Source organism: Meleagris gallopavo, chromosome Z (genome assembly GCF_000146605.3).
Source record: "Meleagris gallopavo isolate NT-WF06-2002-E0010 breed Aviagen turkey brand Nicholas breeding stock chromosome Z, Turkey_5.1, whole genome shotgun sequence".
Lineage (NCBI taxonomy): Eukaryota > Metazoa > Chordata > Aves > Galliformes > Phasianidae > Meleagris > Meleagris gallopavo.
The window spans coordinates 31,737,225-31,760,596 of NC_015041.2; the positions used below are offsets into that span (position 1 = coordinate 31,737,225).

Below are 23,372 nucleotides of genomic sequence, written 5' to 3' on the forward strand. Positions count from 1 at the left end.
TTTTTTTTTTTGGCTTATGTTTTGATCCCTGTAATTGCCTGAGGTTTTAGAACATTTTAGTCTGAGTGCAAAAAGACAACCAAAAGAAAACAATACTAATATGGGTAGCTGTTCTGATTTGCTCAAGAGTGCAACAGATGAATTTGTGTGTACAATGGACAGAGTAAGCAACTCTGCAGGCTTCAAGTGCCTTTTTAGTACAGGTAAGCCAACATGTCAGTGTTCTACTCTAGATTCAGAGGTATAGGCATTGCTCCCATTCTAGGATGAATATTCCTGCATTCATGAGGCCTCTGAAAAGGATATCTGTGTAAAAAAAAAAAAAAAAGAAAAAAAAAAAAAGTCCAGATACGTTGTAAGACAACTGATGAGAAACTTAGAAAAGCGATATGTATTCATCACTACTGTGGTACTTTAAGACAGCTGAGGATCTGAAATACTGTGTTATTCAGCACTAACATTAGTGGGTAAATTTAGCATGAGTTCATGCCCAGTTATTTTGGGATATAGCTTTGCAGATGCCAGTTTCTACAGGAATGTACTTCTGTGTCAGCATTAGAGATGTGTTGTGAATGAAAGACATAGTTAATTTTTATAGATAGTGTAAAACTTCATATGATGAGATCTCATTGAATAATCTTGAGGTTTTGTTGAAGCAGATCAAATATTATTTCAGGAGGCTCGTGTCCTTTGTAAATATAATGACCTTCTTAGCTAAGCAGAAGATAACTTACTTTCTTTATACGCTAAAGCAAGGAAGATACTGCATGTAATAGGCAGTTACCCTGAATGGTAGACTGACCTGAAGTGAGAGTAAGAAACACAGTCTTCAGTCAGTCGCAGTCATTCTGCAGGGTTGGATTTTTGCCTTTTTTGCTTTCTCAGCCCTGTGTGGAGTCCAGCACACTCCATAACCTGACTGTAAGAACATCCTGCTCACAACAATATTGTAAATAAGTTTCATTAGACACAATAACTATGGCATACCTGTTTTTGTGACTCTGGAAAATTTGTTTACATTTTTTGCCAAGAATAGCTGCACAGCATTTTGTGTGCCTGTGTTTGTGGGTATGTTTTATTCTCAATCTCTTGTCATTTTAATGGATACCATTTTAATAAAGCAAGAAGTAATGTGAATTTGGACTGTCAACTCAAATTTCCCCCAGTGAAGTTTGTGCTGCATCTGTTTGCTTGGATTTAAGCATTAGATAAGAAATGTGTTTATTACTCCTGCAAACTATAGGGATTAGTGTTCTTTTATCTTAGCAATGTGCTCTGAAAAGCAGCTGATCTTTGTCAAACGTGCCCATGCACTGCCAGCAGCAGTGAACATGGAGATAATTTAATAGCAGTATCAGTAGATTGTCTCTATCACCTTTCCTCCTCTCCAGACTGTTGTCAAACAGCATTCAGTGTCAACCTATATTGGTCACTGAAAGTAATGCCTCAAATTTATTTCCATGGGAACTACAACAGATACACTAACAGCATTTGATAAATTCTTAGCTACAAAATACTATTTTTCAACGTGGACACCACCATGAGCTATACATTTTCACCAGCAATGAACAAGAGCCTGCATGCTGTGCTCATAAAAATCTGCACCAGCAGAAAATCACTGTTTTACAGCTGCAGTTATGGCGTTGTTGCTCAGAAAATGTTGTCCATTTAGTCCATCTTTCACTGGCCCAAACAAGTGGAAGTCAGGAGGTACCAAATCTGGACTATGTGATGTGTGTGGTAGGATAGTCTAGCCAAGACTGGCAATGTAATCTATGGTCTTCAAACTGGTATGTACCTTGGTGTTACTGTGTTGCGAGAGAAAAGTTCCTCTTCTCTGGCCTGACTCTGGAGATTTGTGCCTTCAGCTCAGTCAGTGCTATGATGTAGCAGTCAGAGCTGATGGCTTATTCAGGTAGCAGGAAATCCAGAAGGATCACTCTTTTCCTATCCTGAAGGACAATGCACATCATTTTACCTGCTGAAGACTATGTCTTGAACCTTTACTTTGATGGACATTTCAGATATCACCACTCCATGGACTGCTGTTTTGACTCTACTTCATAGTGGTGACACCATGTCTCATCACCACCACTGATGCAGTGCAGGAAGCCGTCACCTTCAATTTCATATTGGTTCAGCAGGTCCTGATAAACTCGCATATAATGTTTTCTCTTCCTGTGTGAGCATTTGTGCAACCCAATTGATGCAAACTTTGTGATATTTCAGCGTTGCTACCCTCATTTTCAGCACATTAAGGCTGATCTAATGTTCAGCTTTGTGCAGTTCCCTGGTTGTAATCTGCACAAATCTGCAATTTGCACAGATGGGCTGATTGATACATTCTTCATTTAGTGGTGTGATGGCTGTGCATGACCATCTGGAACATGGCTCGTCTTCCACATTGCTGTTGCCACTGCTCAAACACACCATGCACCACCTCACTGTGCTCACATCCATTGTTCGGTCTCCATAAATGTTCAGCAAGTGTCAATGAATGTCAGTGGGTACCATTTTTTCCACATGGAGGAATTTAGTGCCACACCTTTGCTCCATAGACATTCCATGTACAACACCGTTCTGTCAGACTGCCCTTCTGCTGTCATCCATCTGTCACACATCAACAAAATATAATGGAATATTGCTGGGAAAGTTCAACTTCTGCTGACTTATCACCAACATTCACCTCACCCCACCTTGTCATGGGCAAACACAATAAAATAGGAGGCATTACTTTCAGACCAATCCTTGGAGAATGAGTTATGTGCCACTGAAATGTTGAAGCTATAACTGCTAGTTGATGCAGCTGTAACGCATCTGGCTCTTATGTGCACAATTCTGTGTGTTGCTTTCCTTCTAAAATTCTGGGGCTTCGTGTAACTTAGTATCTCATGTCTCAATGGATATATTCTCAGTAATGTGCACTTCAGAGTTTTAGAGGAAAGCTTTCTCTTCTGCAGTGAAAGAAGTCCCATGACTAAAAGAAAATAGTTTTCATTCAGAAAAGTGATGTAGTAAATCACAGTGTATTTTACAATTGCCTGATTTTCTTCTCCATAAACTGTGTTCATACTTTGCTGGACTAGTCCAAGACTCTATTTTGTGATTTACTCTAAATGGACATCAGTTAGATAATGGTTTATGATAAGCAGATAAACAAACAACATTGAATCTTTTAGCATCATTGGATCACTGAATTATAGAATAGCTTGGATTAGAAGGGACCTTAAATACCATTAAGCTCCAAACCCCCGCTGTGGGCAGGTTTGTCATCCACCACATCAGGCTGCCCATGGCCCCTTGCAATCCGGCCTTGAATGCCCCCATGGATGGGACACCCATAGTGTCTCTGGGCAGCCTGTTCCAGTGCCTGACCACTCTCTTGAGTGAACGATTCCTCCTAATATCCTCCTAAGTATAAATCTTCCCTCTTTTAGTTTAAAATCATTCCCCCATGTCTTACTGCTATCAGACTGTATAAAATATTGGTCTCCTTCCTGTTTATAAGCTCCCTTTGAGTACTGGAAAGAATCAGTGAGATCTCCCCAGAGCCTTTCCTAGACTACCTCAGCTCCCTCATCCTTTCTTTCTAAGAGAGGTGCTGCAGTGTCAGAGAAGGATCTTTGTGGCTCTTCTCTGGAACTCCTTCAACAGCTCCACGTCTTTTTTGTTCTTGAGGCCCCATGCTTGGACTCAATACCCTGATGGGGTCTTACAAGGGCAGAACAGAGAGGGACATTCACTTCTCTCTCCATGCTGGCCACCCCTCTTCTGATGCAGCCCAGGATGCAGTTGGCCTTACAGTCTGTAAGCACACACTGCTGGCTTACCTCCAGCTTCTGTCCGTCAGGACTCCCAAGTCCTTCTCTGTAAGGCTTCTCTCCTTGAGTTCTTCTACTAATCTATTCATCTCTGGGATTGTCCAAACTTAAGTGTGACACTTTGCACTTGGCCTTGTTGAATCTCCTTAGGTTACCACAGGTCAACTTCTCCAGCTTTCCCATGTGCCTCTGGATGTATCTCTTCCTTCTCTTGTACCAACTACATCACTCAGTTTAGTGTCATCAACAAACTTCCAAAAAGTACATTCTGTGCCACTGTCTGAATTGTGGATGAGATGTTGAAAGGATTGGTCGCAGGACAAACACCTGGGGACACCACTCAGCACTGGCCTCCACCTAGACCTAGAGATGTTGACTACAGCTCTCTGACTGTGACCATCCAGCCAATTCTTCATTCATGGAAGAGTCTAGCCTTGAAATCTCTCCAGTCTAGTGATAAGGATGTGGGGTGGAACTATGCCAAAGGCCTTGCACAAATCCAAGTAGATGACATCAGTTGCCCTTCCTTTGTCCATCAGTGCCATCACTCCATCATAAAAGGCCACCACCTTGATCTGCTCTTGCTGAATCCATGCCAGCTATTTTGGATCCCCTCCTGGTCTTGTATGTGCCTTCATATATATTACAGGAGGCTCTGTTCCATGATCTTCCCAGGTACTAATGTGAGGCTCACTGACTTGTAGTTACCTTGGTCTTCCTTTCTCCTTTCTTAAAAATGGGAGTGATATTTCCCTTTTTCCAGTCACTGGGGACTTTGCCTGACAGACTCTTCAAATATTATTGAGAGTGGCTTGGCAACCACCTCAGCCAGTTCCTTCAAGACCTTGGGATGCATATCATCAGATGCCATAAATTGTACATGTTCAGTCTTATGTTGTGATCTCCAACTTGTTCTAACATCACTAATGATAGTGGCAGGAAATGAAAGTTTGCCTTTTGGAACATACTTATCATGTTACTTGTTGTACTTATCATATTTAGCATAGTTTAAAATGGTTTTAAAGTGGAACATAATTTCAAGCGGCAGAATGCTATCCCAGGACAACAAATAAGTCAGGAACAAGGGCAGCAATGTACAGAACCTCTTATATAGATATGGCTTGTCCAGCTGTGCCATTTGACTTAAAGCTGACTTCTTTTAATCTGAGCTTTGTCATCTTGAATGCCACATCAATAGTGTTATATGTGGAGTAATGAAACAGGTAATAAGTAATGATCCTGTATCTTGCCATTCAGCAAACACAGCATCTGATATGTACTTTCTCTTGCTCAGTTATAAACCTTTTAGCAGATATATTGGCATATCAGTAGTCTCTGTTTTCTTCACATCTACTGGCAGTACTTTCCTGTATATCGAACAGTATAAAATTTCAAAACATCTCTATAAAAGTAATACAGTGTTGCTGGCTTCATAGAACCCTCAGATCACAGAATCACAGGATGAGACAAGTGTTCATATGTATTCATGATAACTGTGTAATTGGAAGAAAAGTAGGAGGTACTATAGAGAGATTTGGACAACCTTGTACCTGATCACAGCAGAACCAAGCTAGCATACCACGTGGTAGCTCATTGGCAAAGCTTACAGCTGTTAAATCCTCCCTTCTACGTGAGTTAATTGCTTTGGGTCTCCCCTAAATGTACCCTGAGCATTTGTGCAATGAGTACCCCAATGCAGAGTGGAAAAGGCATGAGAGTGAGCACATGGTCTGTTTTACCTTGAGCTCATAATTGAAATACTTGTCTTTCTGTCAAAAAAAAAAAAATAAAATAAAAAAAAATTGCATTTTGAGTAACAACTCTCCTCAGCAGGCAGTCCAAAGGACAAAAAAAAATTAAACCTTTTGGTACACTGTGAGTGTCTTGTACTTATTTCTCCTTTGCCTCTGATGCCGCGGCTCCTGTGCAATACATTTTATTGCTCAGCTGTGTCCCTTGTGTTTGAGTTAGCTTGCTTTTGTTTCACAATTTTCTTGTTAAGACTATCAACAGCTTAATAATACTACATATCCTACTATGTAGGATTCAGCTTTGTCCCAGCCTCACCCTTGCCTTGTTGACATGAGTCGAACATCTGACATTGTGCTTGCCCAAGTATAACTTCCTGTTCTGGGCTTCTGAGTAGACATTTATATTAGATTATGTCTTAATTATGGTGATTAGCTCACTTTTTGCTCAGCTTGTGCAAAAAGATGGCCAAGTGCACTTCACATTCATGGAGGGCTCCATCAGCAGCTGGCTGTGCATGAGAATTCTGATAAGTCTTGGCTTTCAATTTGCACTGGAGAACAAACAAATTCTAAGTTATTATCGGTGAATCACTTAATGAGAGATGAGTTTCAAAGCATTCCTCCTCGTCCGCAGGGTAGAAATGTCTTCAGAAGTGTATTTTCACTTGCAGCTGCTAGTGATTCAGTACTTACAGAATCAACAAACTATTTTAGTGCATTTTACACAGAGCTGTGGAAGACAGAGAGGACAGCTGTTACAAAATTCTTGTCTGAACGTACCTGTGACTACTCACAGCAGGCTGGACTTTATTTATCTTGTAGATGTCTGAAAATAAGTAATTTACCACAAGAATTTGAACAACCCCTCCAGAAAAACAAGCAACTGTGTGAATGCAAAGGGTGTTTGGGACAGGTGGTGGAGGTTAAAGTAGATCAATCAAACAAGATGCTGAGGTGCTACTTCAGAGGAAAACTGATTCTCTTTCGGTAACAAAGTTTTTAATTCTAGGATGAAACAACTTATACTGCTAATGCAGCACCATAAGCCACATTTACTGGAAAATGGATTGGAGCTTCACATGTGCCAACGGTGCACATAGACATGAAAATCTAGCGATGAATCTGTAGCAGTCACTCTATATAAGACTTCAGCTCACATGGATATATCTTGGGCTAGCTTTGAGTTATCATGGAATTGTATGTGTTGGTTGCATTTGTACAACTTCTCCAGAGAGACCACACTTTGCATGAACTGGCAAGATGACTATGCCCCAAGTCTGTGTAAAAGGCTACAGGATCTGAAGCTGCATCAGACAAACACTGAAGCTTTGTGCCTGAAATGACAGCTACTGTGGCTGACTGATGGAAAGGATAGGGCCTGAGGTTAGGAGATCAGTCCAGCTTTGTGCTGTTTTGTTTTCCATTAATAGGAATTTATTAATAGAAATATATATAGCCAATGTAACTCCAGTCTTCAAAAAGGGCAAGGAGATCTGGTACAGGCCAGTAGCCTCATCTCCGTCCCTGTAGAGATGATGGAACAACTTGTTCTGGATACCCTCTCCAAGCAGTCTGAAAGAGAAGAAGGTTATCAGAAGTAGTCAGCATGGATTAACCAAGGGGAAATCATGCTTGACCAACCTGTTAGCCTTCTATGATGTAATCACTGCCTAGGTAGATGGGGGGAAAGCAGTGGATGTTGTGTACCTCGACTTTGACAAGGTGTTTGACACCGTCTCCCACAACATCCTTGTTATAAAACTTAGAAAGTGTAGATAACTGGGTGTTGAGGTGGACTAAGATTGGCTGACAAGCAGAGCTGAAAGAGTTGTCATCAGTGGTGCAGAGTCTGGTTGGAGGCTTGTAACTAGTGGTGTTACTCAGAAGTGAGTGCTGGATCTGATTCAGCATCTTCATCCATGACCTGGATGAAAGCGTAGAGACCAATCTCAGCAAGTTTGTTGATGGTATAAAGCTGGGAGGAGTGACTGACACGCTGGAAGGCAGTGCTACCATTCAACAAGACCTGGACATACTGGAGAGTTGGGCAGGGAGGAATCTGATGAGGTTTAACAAGAGCAAGTGTAGAGTTTTGCGCCTTGGGAGGAATAACTGCATGCATCAGTACAAGTTAGGGGATGATCTGCGGGAGATGAGTTTTATGGAGGAGGACCTGGGGGTCCTGGTAGACGACAAATTGACCATGAACCAGCAGTGTGCCCTTGTGGCCAAGAAGGCCAATGGTATCCTGGGGTGCATTAAAACGAGCATGGCCAGCAGGATGAGGGAGATGATCCTCCCCTTTACTCTGCCCTGGTGAGGCCACATTTAGACTACTATGTCCAGCTCTGGGCTTCCCAGTTCAAAAAAACAGAGTCCAGCAGAAGGCCACAAAGATGATAAAGGGCCTGGAGCATCTCCCTTATGAGGAAAGGTTGAGTGATCTGGATCTGTTCAGCCTCAGTAAAAGAAGACTGAGGGGGGATCGGGTTAATGTTTATAAATAATCTACAGGGAGGTGGGTGGCAAATGGATGAAGCCAGGCTCTTCTTAATAGTCTGTAGTGATAGGACAAAGAGGAATGACCTAAAACTTACGTGTGGAAGAATGTCTTTACTTCTTTAAGAATGACAGAGCACTGGAACAGGTTGCACAGAAAGGTTGTGGAGTCTCCTTCCATGGAGAGATTGAAGACCTGTCTGGATGCCTACCCGTGCAACCTATTTTAGGGTGCTTGCTTTAGCAGGGGTGTGGGATTTGGTGATCTCTTGAGGTCTCTTTCAATCCCTGTGATTCTGTGATTCTGTAATATTTTCAGCTTCTGTTATACAGAGGATGGATGTGGACCTTATTGTTGAAGTTGCCTAAATATTTTTATAAACCTGCAATATCACGTGCTGAAAATAGCTAGAAATGTCTTCAATTTTACAGAAAATGAAAGATTTAAAGGATTTGAACTGAGGTTTCTTTCTAGCAATTTCAGGGTACATACATGAATTTTTATGTGTAGGCAATGAATGAAACTGCTGACAGGCAGTCTAAGCCACTTTGTGGTCATTGAGCTTATTGCTCTGCATAGGTAATTATCCTGAAAAAGGAGAGCCAGCTGTTTGCCAGTTTGTTTTTCTGAGGGAAGTGGAAGAATAACTGTCTATTTCTACAATAAATTATGGAGTGTGGGTCAAGATCTGTACTGAGTGCAGAAAAAAATGCTTACATGGAAGGGTGACCACAGATGTCTAAGAAGCATTTTTGCTAGTAAAAATATCTTATTTGTTCATTTTGTGTATCAAGGTTGTGCAGAGTTGTAGAAGAATCAGCCTGAAAATGTTCTTGTAATCTTATATAAAATGTTATGAATCGTAGAATCACAGAATCCTTATTGTTGGAAGGAACTTTTGAATGACTCTACATCTGGACATAGTAATCCAGGTGAGGCCTCACCAGTGCGGAGTAGAGTAATCACCTCCTGCTGGTTATGCATCTTTTGGTACAGCTGAGGATATGTTTTGCTTTCTGGACTGTGAAGGCACGTTGCTGACTTATGTCCAGCTTGCCATCCACCCGTACCCCCAGATTGTATTTAGCAGGTCTGGCCTCAACGCAAGGTAAGACCTTGCATTTAGTTTTGTTGAATGTTATGAGGTTCACCTTGACTGCTGCTCACGCTATCTAGTCTGTCTGAATGGCATTCTATCCCTCAGGCATGTTGACCACACCATGCAGCGTGATGTCATCTGCAAAATTGCTGAAGGTGCGCTGGACCCCTCTGTTGGTGTCACTGATGTAGATACTAAAGAGTTACAAGTCCTAGCACTGACCTCTAAGGGACACCATTCTTCACTGATCTCTGCGGGAGTGGGATTGTGGGATCTAAGAGACGACTCGATACGAGTTAGCAGCTAAGTCCAACATTTAATGGTAGAACATCAGAATATATAACCTTAAAGTACACTTGTCACCTTCTCATGGCATATTACTCATGCCCATCAACCTGTAACCGTGACAAGGCGAAGTTCCCCGCTACGCCTACCTCCTGTACCGGCTTCCTCCTACAGCAAAACTTGCAACTAGTTGTTTACTCAAATTCCCTTACAAAGTTATCATGTCCTTGATACTCTGAACATGGCCTTGTTTTTCAAGCCAATCCTCAGGAGATCTCCATCCAGATATCAAACCATTGACTGCCACTCTGGGTTCTGCAGCCACTTCTTCATCCAGAACCATGGAGATGTGGCAGTAAGGGATATGGCTCATGGGACCTGTGGGATGGGTTGGAGTTGGACTTGGTAATCTCAGAGGTCTTTTCCAATCTTAACAATTCTATGATGATATAATATCTTTACAGTTTGTAGAGAAGGGTGTTGTGGGGTACAATGTTAAAGACCTTATTGAAGTATGACATCAGTGATTCTTCCCTTGTCCACTGATAGAGTTACATCATCTTAGAAGGCAGCTAGGTTGGTCAGGCAGGTCTTGCCCTTGGTGAAGACATGCTGCTTCTCCTGTATCACCCTTCTGTCTTCTGTATGCCTTCACATGGCTTCCAGGAGGATCTGCTCCACGATCTTTCCCAGCACAAAGGGGAGACTGACAGGTAAGTAGTTCCCAGGGACATCCTTTTTATCCTTCTGAAAAATAGGTGTTATGTTGCCTTTTTTCCAGTCAACGGGGACTTTACTGGACTGCTGTGTCATCTCAAGTATCATTCAGAGAAGCCAATTTGCTTAGGACTCTGGGATGCATCTTATTAGAACCCATAGGCTTGTCAATATTCAGATTCCCCAGGTGGTCATGAACCTGATTTTTTGCTCACAGTGGGAGGGATGTTGCTTCCCCAATTCTGTCCTTCTGAACCAAACTTTTGAGGACTGTGTGACAAGCAGTTATCAGAGAAGATTGAGGCAAAAAAGTTGTTGGATACCTCAGCCTTCTCCTTGTTTGTTGTTGCCAGCTTGTCTGTGTCACTCACTAAGGGGGATAAAGTGGAATCTTTGAAAGCTTCTTGCATTCTGACTGTATACATTTCTTCACATTTGCTGGACTGTTAATCAGTATTTCATATGAAAAATGTCAGAAGAACTTCAGAAATGTAGTTCATCTTTTTGAAAGGGTAGATAATAGCAGGACAATGGGAAATAGTTCTAAGTTGAAGGAGGAAAGATTTAGGTTGGATATCAGGGGAAAGTTCTTTACTGAGAGTGTTGAGATGCTGGAACAGGCTGCCCAGAGCGGTTCTGGATGCCCCATCCTTGAAGGTGTTCAGGACCAGATTGGATGGGGCTCTGGGCAGCCTGGTATAGTATTAAGTGTGGAAGTTGGTGGCCCTGCTTGTGGTGGGTTTGCTGGGACCTTTGAGGTCCCTTCCAACCCAGGCTATTCTATGATTCCATGATTCTATGAAATGGAAGTGCAGATTTCAGCTGTTGTATGCCGAACTATAGTGAGTTTTCAAAGGAAGTCATTCGTCATTCCTCATCTTCCAGATTCTCTCTTTTTTTTTTGGTGTTACATCATATAAACGATTGAAACTGTTCTGAGGGTGTGCTTGCTGCTTTGTTTAGCACTCAAGTTAGACAAAAGTCAAAGTAGACTTTGGTGTGATAAGAGTGAATGCTGAATTCAGTTTTGAATCAGATGCAAACAATATCTGGAAGTTAAAAGGTTCAGACAGCCCTCCTATTTTCTCTGTGAATGAGTATTTTATTGTTTTCTGATAGTAACATTAAAGATCATGTTTTAATACATTTTAAGAACCAATTTCAGATTAACTTTTAGAGAACTTATTAATGATGAACAGTTCAGACATGGAGATGAATAAACTAAGTGATTAATTTCTAGATCTTGAGAGGAAAACAGTTTTACAGTTGCTGAACCATGTTTCATTCAGGCTGAAACATGCCTTTTTTTCACAGTTCAGAGGCTGTAATGAACATGATCTGAGAAACCCACTGAAGAACATTGTTGTCAGGAGGTAGAACATTACATTCCGTAATTCAGAACTCTGAAATATGAAAAGGATGCAAACATCATTGTATTCATTGGGATTTTACATCCGTCTCTCCACTCCAGTAGCAGATGATGAAGTTCATGCCTCACCATGAGAACCAAGGCTAGCCTTAAATTCGTATCGGTAGCCATAAGTCACTGTTGAGTTAAACTCTTCAAAGGTTAATGGAAGGCTTGCAAGCACTGGGTTGTCCTTTGGGAGAGTAGTTCATGTTTTTTGTGCTGTGGTAAACTGAAGTAATCTAATTGTTTTCCAGTGTGTTGCAAAAAAATCATGAGGTCTTCTGGCCATAGTCTGAGAGTAGTAGGGTAGAAGGAAGTCATAAAACCAGGGTCTGTAATGAGAGGGACACAAATTCTTTATTGCATGAGGTAGGGAGAAGACAGGTCTGAGAAGGACTGTGCCAAATGGATATTACATATTTTTCTACAGTAATGTGTCTATCATGCTGTACCATTAAACATCACAGGAGTCTCGTCCCCTCAGAGGAGAGAATGTGCCTCAGCTTATCAGAGTTGAAACCAATGAGTTATGCCTTTTTTCCATTCTTCATATTTTTTTGCAAGAAGATGATAATTTAGTCTGTGGCATATTTTCTTTGGAAATCAGTAATGCTGACTTTCTTGGGAAGTTATAAATGATGTTCTGACTTTTCCTGGACTTTGTTTCCTGTTTTGGATGCTGGCAGATCTTGGATGGCACAGCTGTTTGCACTGACTGGATATAATAGTATCCCAGCTAGAAAATTTTGTCTTGCTCTCCCAGAAATAGTGCTGCCAGCAGGATCAGGGATTTGATTAACCCCTGTACTCAGCTCTGGTGAGGCTGCACTTTGAGCACTGTGTTCAGTTTTGGGCCCCTCACTACAAAAAAGACATCTCCCTACAGTGTGTCCAGAGAGGGGTGACAAAGCTGGTAAGGAGCACAAGTTTTATGGGGAGTGGCTGAGGGAGCTGGGATTGTTTAGTATGGAGAAGAAGCTCCAAGGAGACTTATCACTCTCTACAATTCCCTGAAAGGAGGTTGTGGTGAAGTGGAAGGTCGGCCACTTCTTCTGCATAACTGGTGATAGGACTAGAGGGAATGGCCTCAGGTTGCTCAGGGAAGATTCAGGTTGGATGTAAGGAAAAAATTTATTCTCCGAGAGGGTGGTCAGATGCTGGAATGGGCTGCACAGAGAGGTGATTGAGTCACTGTCCCTGGAGGTTTTCAAGAAATGTTTAGATGTTATACTGAGGGACATAGTTTATTGGTGGCACGTGGACAGTTGGACTGGATGATCTTGGAGATTTTTCCCAACGTTGGTGGTTCTATGATTCTGCCTGAGTCCATATATGCATACATGAGTACAAACTGCACCCTCATTCAAAAGAGAAAATGATGTTTTTTCAGGAACCCCACTGGACAAAGGATCTCTTCATTGTCAGATGTGGAGAATCTGTTCCTTACTTTTTTTCACATTTGATTGCTGTGTAGCTAAGATTTTCTAAAGATCATGTCTGAAAGATTCAATGGGAAACTAACTAAGTTGTAGTGTACTTTGATGCATTCTACAAGAGAGTCTGTTCTTCATAATTTCCTCTTTTTTAGTAATTTCAATTTGAGGACTTCTTGATCTTTGTCATGTGCTATTTTATATGTGATTGTTATGCAGAGGAAGCTTAAGCAAAATATTTCATCTGCATCTAATCAGTCTTGGCAGATATTTCTGAAAATGAATCTCCTTGTCTGAAAGTGCTATCTTGTAGCTGTTTAGTCAAAGTGAGTTGAGTCATTTAAGGCCAAGGGACAGAGTTGGCAGTAATTGGCATCAAAATTTTGTGTAGTCATCAGGGCAGCAGATGAATTAATGGGTATGGGCTCTGGGTTGCTCTCAGAAGATTTAGATATGTTTAGGCAAGTGACAAAGCAGATGTAGCTGCGCTGTCTGCCTTGCATCTGTTGTGTAAATAGAGGCCTTTGCTCTCCAAGGCCTTCTATTCCCAAGCTGACCTTCATTATCAGTATTTACTCATTATCAATATTTATTATTATTGTCTGTTCTTAGTGTGTATGTTTTCACCTTCCCCATGTATCAGATGCCTACTAAACAGAGAAATATATTTCCTGCCGTAAACATGTACAGACATGTGGCTAGAAGTCACAGAAATTTAAAATTTTTAAGTAGGTGCTGGAACCAAAAGATCAAGGGCTTAAAGACACATTTCCATGTGTCAAGCTGTGCTTCACAAACTTAGTGTCTTAGATTTTTCTGTGTCATCCAAGGAAGATCATAGCTGATTATCCAAGCTGAGAAAGCTCCATCCCTGGAGATGTTAAAGGCCAGATTAGATGGGTCCCTGGGCAACATGGTTTAGGCAGAGAGATTGGAGCTAGACAGTCATTAAAGTCCCTTCCTTAGCCATTCTGTGAATCTGTGAATAGATTGTATACATGATTCTGATCATCTTGATATCATATATAACACATAATCTTACCCTGTGATATTCTATTACAGAGCCTTATCCATTTGGTGCCACTCTTAAGAGTCCAGTAGGAAAATTATTCAAAATAGCAGGAAAGGGAGCAAAAAAATGTGGATTGTTTAGTACTGCTCAGTTTTGGGGCCGCAGGAGTATACTTCCATAGTTGTGAACAAATTTGAGCCTGCTGAGCAAGCACGGGATCAATGGTTATGGTCTTCCTAAGTGTAATTTCATTTGTAGTTGTTTTAATTTCTAAGTGTTTATAAGAGGAGGTAAAGGTTGCCTTGAGTTACTGTACATAGATAAATGCAAACTGTGAATACAAGTATGTAGGCACCCAGATTTTTAGGGTATACCTAATATAGCAACAATGAATATGTTTAAGAAATCCAATTTACTCAAACATTTTACCACAGAGACCTATCCTTTGGAGACATGAAAAGATCTAGGACATATAAAATGATCACTATGTTGACCTGAGAAATACAGTTTGTTTTCAGGTGTGTATCAGAACTGGCTTGCTTAGTGTCTGAATCAGCAGTTGCATATTCAGCTTCACAATACTTACTGCTAGCAAACCAGTTATTAAGACATTCATATACATCCTTTAAAATTTACATATAACTATATGAAATGAATGCTTCATTTTAAGTTGTTGCTTTTGCATTTCAAATAGGATGACTCATAGCATTTGAAACATACATCCATGGCTAGGCAGTGCTAATCAAAGCTGTTGCTTGTATTAAGATTAGTTAATGTTTAGTAACAAGCAGAAGGTGTCCAAATCCATTAATCTTTACTAGTTCTTATCTAGTCATTGCTTTGCATTTTAATTCTTGAGGCCTTTTGCAGAGGGTTTTGTTTCCTGGCCAGGAATATTCTTGTGTGCTTAAGTGGAAACATGAGAGAATTTATATCAATACCAGATTGTTCTCTAAATATAGCCACTTCTAGCACTTATTTTAAACTAAGTGTCAAACTAGAGAGTTATTAGGGCAGTAACTATAGTTTGTTTGACAAAGAAGAAGAACTTTGCACAGTGAAGTTGTCATATATGGAAATAAGATGAGTGGTATGTGTAGCTTGGACCATCACATGTAGGTAAAAAGTAATCAGTGTTTGTTTTTATATGAAAAAGCACTCATGAATTTGGAATAGACTTCACAGATAGTGGGTACTGAAGCCAAAAATAGGTACATGATCAATCACCCCTTACTAGCAGAGTACTTAAGAGAGTTTCTTCTCCCTGTGCTGGGTCAGCTAACCTGTTGGTTAGCCTTCCCAGATTGTTCAGTTTTTGTGCTATATGTTTTTGACAGATTATTTTGATTTTTGTTTTGTTGTGCATCTAACAAGGAATTTCACTGCCTCTGTTTCTGGTCAAAGTGCTAGTTAATCCACTTACTCTTGAGATAAATTTGCTATTACTAAGAGGAAGTGTGGGAGAGAGGGAGAGCTCAAGCTAAAACCCAGAACAGTGGAAGTTTCAGCCTAAGTCAATGGTTTGAAAATATTCAGATTATTCCATGGAAAGAACATAAAACCTAAATCTTTGAAACTTGCTGGAAAATGGAATTGTTGCCTGCTGGACAACTGCACTATCTGAGACTCACTCTTGAGGCCTTTCCTAACTGGTGACTGTATCATCCTACTTCGTATAGCCTTTATATGTCCTGAATTGTACTACAAGAAAGAGGAGAAATTATGCTTACAACAGTGCTTTGCTCTAGGCTGATGGATAAAGGCAGTCTGCCAGATCTTCTGGAAATATATGCTTGCAAGCTGTATCTGTATGGTGGGACTGGGTAGAGTCTGTTCCATCTAAACAGTTTGCTGGATGCTTTTTACTGCTATTGCTGAGGAGGTTGCATGACATGCATGGCAAACCTGCTGCGGGGTTTCCATTAGTGCTGCTGTGGTCACTGTTATCGACTGGGCTACATAAAGGCTACAGAAAACAGCCAGGCAGAGATATTGATGAGATTTAGATCAGAGTAAATACATTAAGAGGGATGCAGAAGAAAAGGTTCAGGTTGAAAAGGCATTGGTAGCCACTATGCAGTTTTTATACTTATCTACAACCATGGCTCTGCTCTTCAGTACGTTTAGCTCTTTCAACATGTTATGGATATGACTTGCCAAACAACAGACCTTAAAATTTTGTCAGAAAGTCTAGAGAATTTTATAAATTATTACGTGTCTAGTGCTATATCCCAGCTGCATCTGCTACCCTGATAATACAGCCTGGTGTCAGCAAGGTATGCAAGCCTGCATAGCCAAAGAGCAATAAGAGAAAGGGATGGACATGCTCTATGACAATTTCAGTAAGCTTCAGAAACAAGTGTGGAATGAGATGTTAAGCTCCCAACTGTTATTCTGCAGGTGAGAACATTAACTCATTCACTGTTCAGATTCAAATCAAACTGATTAGATAATTATTACTCCAAACAATCGATTGCAGTTGTCTGTGATCACATGTATTTTTAGTTCTAAACTAAAATTCATTAAATTAATTGATTTTTAAATACCAACTGTAATAAAATACTCCGTTTTAATTGCTGTTTTCTCCTACCTTGCCAATTTATTCTGCAATTGCATTCATATTTAACTTCAAAGACTGTACTCAATATCTGAGAATTTTCAGAGGTTATCTAAGGCCTAAGACTTATCTTGACTAGATTCTTTATTTTATATTTTTTATATTCAGTTATAGAATAGAATCATAGAATCGTTAAGGCCGGAGAAGACCAATAAGATTAGCTAATCAAGGCATCACAATGTGTCCACTAAATTATGTCCATTAGTGCCACATATATCATTTTCTTGAAAACCTCTAGGCATGGTGACCCTACTGTCTCCCTGGGCAGCCTGTTCCAATGCTTGACCACTCTTTCAGAGAAAAAAAAATTCCTAATATATGGCCTGAAATTCCCCTGGAGCAACTTAGGGGCATTATCTCTCATTCTTTAGCTAGCTGTTCAGGAGAAGCAGATGACCGCCACCTCACTGTATCCTTTCAGGGAGTTGTAGAGAGCAACAAGGTTTTCCCTCAGCTTCCTCTTCTCTGGGCTGAACAATCCTCACTCCCTCAGCTACTCTTCGTAAGACTTGTGTCCAGAGCCTTCCCCAGCTGCACTTCTCTGGACACTCTCTCTGGCCTGGATGTCTTTCAGGTAGTGAGGGGCCCAAGACTGAAAGCAGTACTGAAGGTGTGGCCTCACTAGATCTGAGTACAGGGCAGCAATCACCTCCCTGCTCCTGCTGGCTACACTATTTTTAATACAAGCCAGGATGCCGATGGCACTCTGCTGGCTCACATTCAGGCAGCTGTCAGCTAGCATACCTAGGTCCTTTTCCTCTGCACAGTTTTCCAGCCACACTGCCCTAAGCCTATAGCATTGTCTGGAGTTGTGACCAAAGTGCAAGACTCAGACTTGGTCTCACTGAACCTCGTACAGTTGGCCCCATCCCATCAATCCAGCCTGCGGTGGTGCCTTTGACACTTCCCCCTAGCATGGTGTCATCTGCAAACTTACTGACGGTGTACTCCATCCCCTGTCCAGATCATCAATAAAGATGTCAAAAAGATCTGCCCCAATACTGATCCCTGGGGAGCACCTTTTGTGACTAGCCAGCAGCTGAAGTTAACTCCATCTGCCTCCACTCTCTGGGCCCAGCCATCCAGCCAGTGTTTTACCAGCAAAGACCTGTCCAAGCCATGGACTTCCAGCTTCTCCAGGGGCATGCTGCTGTGTTTCTTTCATAGCTGTCAAAGAAATATATTACCACAGCTCTGTCTGATAAGTACAGTTTGATTGGAAATTGCTTTCAGTTTTTTTACATACCTCATTATTAGGATTGTTGTCTCTTTGCATGATCTGTTGGCTAGGTTTCCCTATTTTACTGCCAACAGTTGTAATTTTACGGCAGCAGTTGTTCCCATGCATGATATAAAAACTGGTATCGAAGTTTTAACTTTCCTGAAGCAGAAAGTAAACTTCACCTTTTTAGTTAATGTTTATTAAATGCTGCCCTGAAGATAAATTCTAGCCGATGACTTTGCCTGAGCTGTTGTAGAGAGGCATTCAAAAATGTGAGATGTGATTTGGTTTGAAAATTCATCATTGCTTCTGCAGGAGAAAAGATATGATAATATTAATGATAATATTAAGCAGACATTGTCAAAATGTGCCCTATTTTGTTAATCTGAAGTGGTATAACCAGGAACTCACTCTTTAACTCCATCAAGAAAGGCAAAAATCTTAAAAATGTGTTCCACATTTGCTTTTTTATCAGGATAACTTTTCAGACTATTTCATTGTCCCATCAAAGTTCCACATATTTTTTTTTCCTAAAAGTAAGTGATGTAAATTTCAGAGGAAATACGTACATAGTAGAAACAGGAATTTTGGTGTGAGGAATTTTGTTTCTCCTGGGGATTCAGCAGACCAGTGATCAACCTAATGGAAAAGGCTTCATTTATGCAGAGCAGATCATACCAGCAACAGCAAGCTTGCTCACTGTCTTCTGTAGATGTGTGCCTGCTGGGGAATGCCATCATCAGCTGTAGCAACCACATAAATTAGTCATTAGGGAATGCATGCGTCTGCCTCAGATCCTGCACTGGAGGACTCCTTTCCTGTCCATATGGAATTGCCAACTGCTGCTTGTGACACACTTCCTCAATGCCAAAGAAGAGGCGTTAAAGGTATGGAATGTTTTGGTAGCTGCCTGCCTCCACTCTGCCCCTGACCTGCATACTTGCAGATTTCTTTGCTACACAGTTATTTTTCATAGAATCATAGAATCTTAATATCTAGTCTAAGCAGCTTCTTAGTATCTAGTCTAAATCTACCCTCTTGGAGTTTAAAGCGATTTCCCCTCATTCTGTAGCTACCTACCCACATAAAAAGTCCCTCCCTAGCTTTCCCATCGGCCCCCTTCAGGTACTGGAAGGCCACTATAAGGTCTCCTTGGAGCCTTTTCATCTCAAGGCTCAAGAACCCCAGCTCTCTCCACTTGCCATTGTAGGGGAGGTGCTCCAGTCTTCTGATCATCTTTGTGGCCTTCCTCTGGACCTGCTCCAATAGCTCCATGGCCTTCTTGAATTGGGGGCTCCAGTACTGGACACAATAACCCAGGTGGGGTCTCATGAGAACAGAGTAGAGGGCACTCTCGCTCACAGCCACAGCTTAATGTGAGAGATAATTTGGCTTGTGTTAATAGTTTCTATTCAGTGGTCCACTGGCTCTTGGGACATAATTACATGAAACTGTAAGTTAATATCTTTACCATTCCACTCTTGTTACCTGATGCAGAATTTAAGCCCTTGCGTCTTACTGAACTGTTTATGTAAGGAAATATAAAGAAGTACTCACAGATTTATTCTCTCATGAAGTTGTTGTGTGATGGTTATTTTAATACCTGTTTTCACTGAAGCACTGTGGGTTTAATTTTCTCCTAATGCTTGGCAAAGAGATGAAGAGGAAGGCAGGTTTAGAATTCCTTGTATGCTTCCCCTACTGGAGCCAGTTTGCTTCCTCCTGAAAGAGCTTGCTTCATGGTACGGAACAGCTGGAAAGCAGAGCTGCTTTCCTCCCCAGAGGATAGCAGGGATAACCATGAGTATTCCTTCAAGCCATTTTCCTCGTTGTTAATAGTCCTATCCTGTGCATCTGTGATGCAAAGAGTCTGAGGCATAACAAAGAAACTTTTTTTTTTTTCAATTGTAAATATATTGCAGATTCTCATTCTGCTTTCCAAAGCAGCTGTTGAAAATCCTATGAAAATAAATTCAGGTGTAAAAGGAAATAGAGCACTTTTAAAGGCAAGGAAGTAGTCACGTGTATGAGTATCCTAGTGTGTATGAGGATATGCCTGTTGGGGGGAGCATGTGTGGAGGTGTGTGCATGCATTCCTTGCTCTCTGAAGTGTTTTATGCATTTTTTTTCTTTCTTAAAAAATTGAACATACACTACAGGAAAATTAGTTAACTATTTACATAATGTACTTTATTCAATTCCCCCCCTTCTTTAGCATTTTTTACACTGGAAAAGTCAATACAGCAAGGTGATGATTTGCAGTAGTTTTATGAAATAACATTAACCTAAATCCTAAAGATTTTTTGGCCTTCCATCTGTCATGTACTGGATCAGCTTGTATCAGCCTCTTTGTAGTATTAGAGACCAGACGTGTGAGACCTTGTGCTTTCCTCCTTCAGAGCACTCTTAACTATGGGAATACTGGCTTAGTGCTTGGGGTTACTTCAGCATCACACACTGAAAAGTTGATTTTTTTTTTCCAAGTTCCCAACGGTCATAAATATTTTCCTTGTTTTCCATGATAAAACTTGGCAAGTAGCTGTTCTTGTGGTCTTGTTTAATCTCAGCTTTTGAGGTTTGAAGGAGCAGCAGCAGAGGGAGTTACTCCCTTTGTGTTCGTAGGTGGATCCTTTCTCTCCCTCTACCATAAAGGGAGAATGAGCAGAGTGTAAGGAAGTTGCACTCATAATGTGTTGACAAATATCCCTTATATGTGTGTTGTGGACAAGCTGTCAGTACTATTTGGGCTTACATCTTGCAGTGACTGGAAAAGACAATTCTACAACTTCTCTTTTGAGAGACGCAGTAGGGATCTTTATATACGTGAAATCTGAATATGAAATTAAGATTTAAATTTTAATGACAAATGTAGGTTTTTTCTGTAAACAGCCTTCTCTGTAGGCTGCACATTTCTGATGCTGTAGGGCAACAGGCACAACCTCTTTCCCTTTTGGGATCAGATGCTGGGATAGTTTGAGACTTGAAAATCTGTTTCTTGACACCAGAAACAAAGCAGTGAGTCATTGTCAGTGACCAGCCAGACACACCAGAGCTCCATCCGGCGTTGTCAAGTGCAGAAGGCAGTGTATTGGAGTACTCGCATGTAACAGACGCTAATTCTTGGCTTCACTTTCCCCCGGCAGGCTGCATGTTTGCAGAAAATACTTTTCCAGTACTGGATTCACTGTTCCTGGGGAGACTGTAAAAATAAAGAAAATGCTTTGAGACCAATGATGACTGTGTTCATTTACATTTTATGAAGTTCTCTAACACTTTCAAATGTTCCAATCTCTGCCTCATCTCAAATAACTTCTGAAATATGTTTTATGGCAAATACAACACTTCAGAAACCGGCTTTCTCAAGAGAAACTGCACTGTGAGCTGCTTTTAAAAAGACCACACAATACTTGGCACACTGAGCAAAGTTATTTCTGCAGTTATCTACGTAGTTTATTTTGCCTTAGAATGCATACACAGCAGATGCTGCTAAACTGGGGGCTCATCTGTTTATAGAGTTGATACTACAACCAGCTCAGTGAGGCCTACAGCAAGCCTGAAAAATGGCTGAGACTGAGAGGGCACAGGGGAAGTATCTAAATATGCTTATTTTGCACTTAGTTCTTCCCCAATTGTCCATCTGTGGCAGCTGTCAAGTTCCAACACCAGGCTGGGAAGAAAGAGAGTCAAATCTGTTGAAGTCATTTGAGGCCATTTTATTATTTTTTGAGCTATAAGTTGATGCACATGCTTGCAAGAGAACTGCTCCCTGTACATAGTGTTCAGTGCCCAGTGAGGTTCGGCAGCCCAATTGTACTAAGGTAAGTTCATCTGAATGGAGTTTTATGATTCGCCTCAACTTTGTTAATGCCTATGTGATTACCCAAGGCTATCTAAGATGTAGAGTAGGCAGAATGAGGCTTAATAAGCTACTAATAGTCTGACAGGGGAAAAAAAAATGTAATGACCCATAAACTTCAGTACATTGGAAAGTTTTGCCAAACCTTTACTTAGTTTGGCAGTGAAACAGGAGTCAGTGAGGATGTTGTGAAGGAAGCAGTGTCATGAATTGGCAGAGTGAGACTGATAGATTTTTTCCAATGACCAGTATATATCTCAGGTGTTATTTCTGTCTTGATAAATGTCAGTGTTACAGCTCAAACAACATATAGTAAATACCCTTGCAAGCATGTGCCTTAGGAAAATTAATACTGGCTATTCATGGAGTGAAGTTGATGTAAGTGTATGCTAAAATTCATCAAAAAATTCAGCATTTTCCTTCTAACGTTATCTGGAAAGAAAGGAAAATATTTTGGGCCTCTGTCAAAAATGAACGCTGAGCATCTGCGATGACAGGGGCAGCTGGGGAAGTGTGACAAGAATCTGCCTGGAAAAATTTGCTTATGTGTCATTGCTGCACGAGAGGAAGCCACCATGATGTGACGGATCCATGAAGAGTGGAGGGCCCCACATAGATGGCAGGGCCCTGCGCTTATTCTGGGGCATGTCTGATGGATTGAGAGGAGCTCACATAACAGGTGATTCATCAGTTGGGTTCAGTCCCAATGAATAACTTGATTGGCTGTGTAAATGTAGCAGACCTCTGTTGGTCAGTAATAAGATGCCTTGTGGGAGGCAACACATTGGTGCTCTTCCTAAATCTAAATTCCTAAACATTCATTGGCATCCATCTCTTCCTCAGACTAAAGCTTGCACAAGAGAGTGTTTTGACTATGGTACCGGGTGAGTATACAGATGTGATTCTGAGTATTTCAGATGGTTCACACAAAGGCAAAGAAGATGGAGCCATAGGCACCAGTCTCCCTCGCAGATTGTAACAGCATCCTGTAAAATACTTTGGGATCCTTTGAATTTTGAGACCAGCAGGGAATATAAGGTTTTGTGTAATCCCTGTAAAATTTAGTGTCATTCTGGAGTTGATGATTACATGCAGATCTGGAAAAACAAACAAAACATGGCAAGCTTTCAGTTCTATGTCTTCATGTGTAGTGTTTCATATTTTTAAAATCACCCCCTGGGCTGTGAAATCCACCGCCAGTTTAATTTTTTCAGTTTTAACAGCTCCTGTGTCAGAGTACTCAGCCAGAAGCCATTACTTTTGGTCTTGGAAAGGAGTTCCCTTGCAGGAGTAGGACTGTGATCAGAACCCCTGTGCTCAGGTTCTGATAGATGTGATTTACCATGCAGCAAGGATATTAATCATTTAGAGTCCATGTTCTTCTTGAAGAGGCAGGGTGTATATTTTTGAATCCGTTGGTAAACATCTCTGAGCATAGGGGATTTGACACCTAATGAATGTAATTGTACAGCAGGTTTCATTTGAAGTTCAAATGGCAAATGTAGATTTCAGGATTAACTGTACAAGTGCTGCCCATTCCTGTAAAATGTGCCTGAGATGTTTTAGAGATAACAGTTATTTAACCTGAGCTGTTTTGAAAATCTTTTGAAAACCCTCTTTCTCTCTCTCTCTCTTTTTTTTTTTTTTT

General features: G+C 41.0%; 1 protein-coding gene across 1 annotated transcript in view; it reads left to right on the top strand.

Moving 5' to 3' along the window:
• Nucleotides 1-23,372, top strand: part of SMC5 (structural maintenance of chromosomes 5) — a 322,808-nt gene that overhangs the window by 63,172 nt on the left and 236,264 nt on the right. The window lies entirely within an intron of this gene.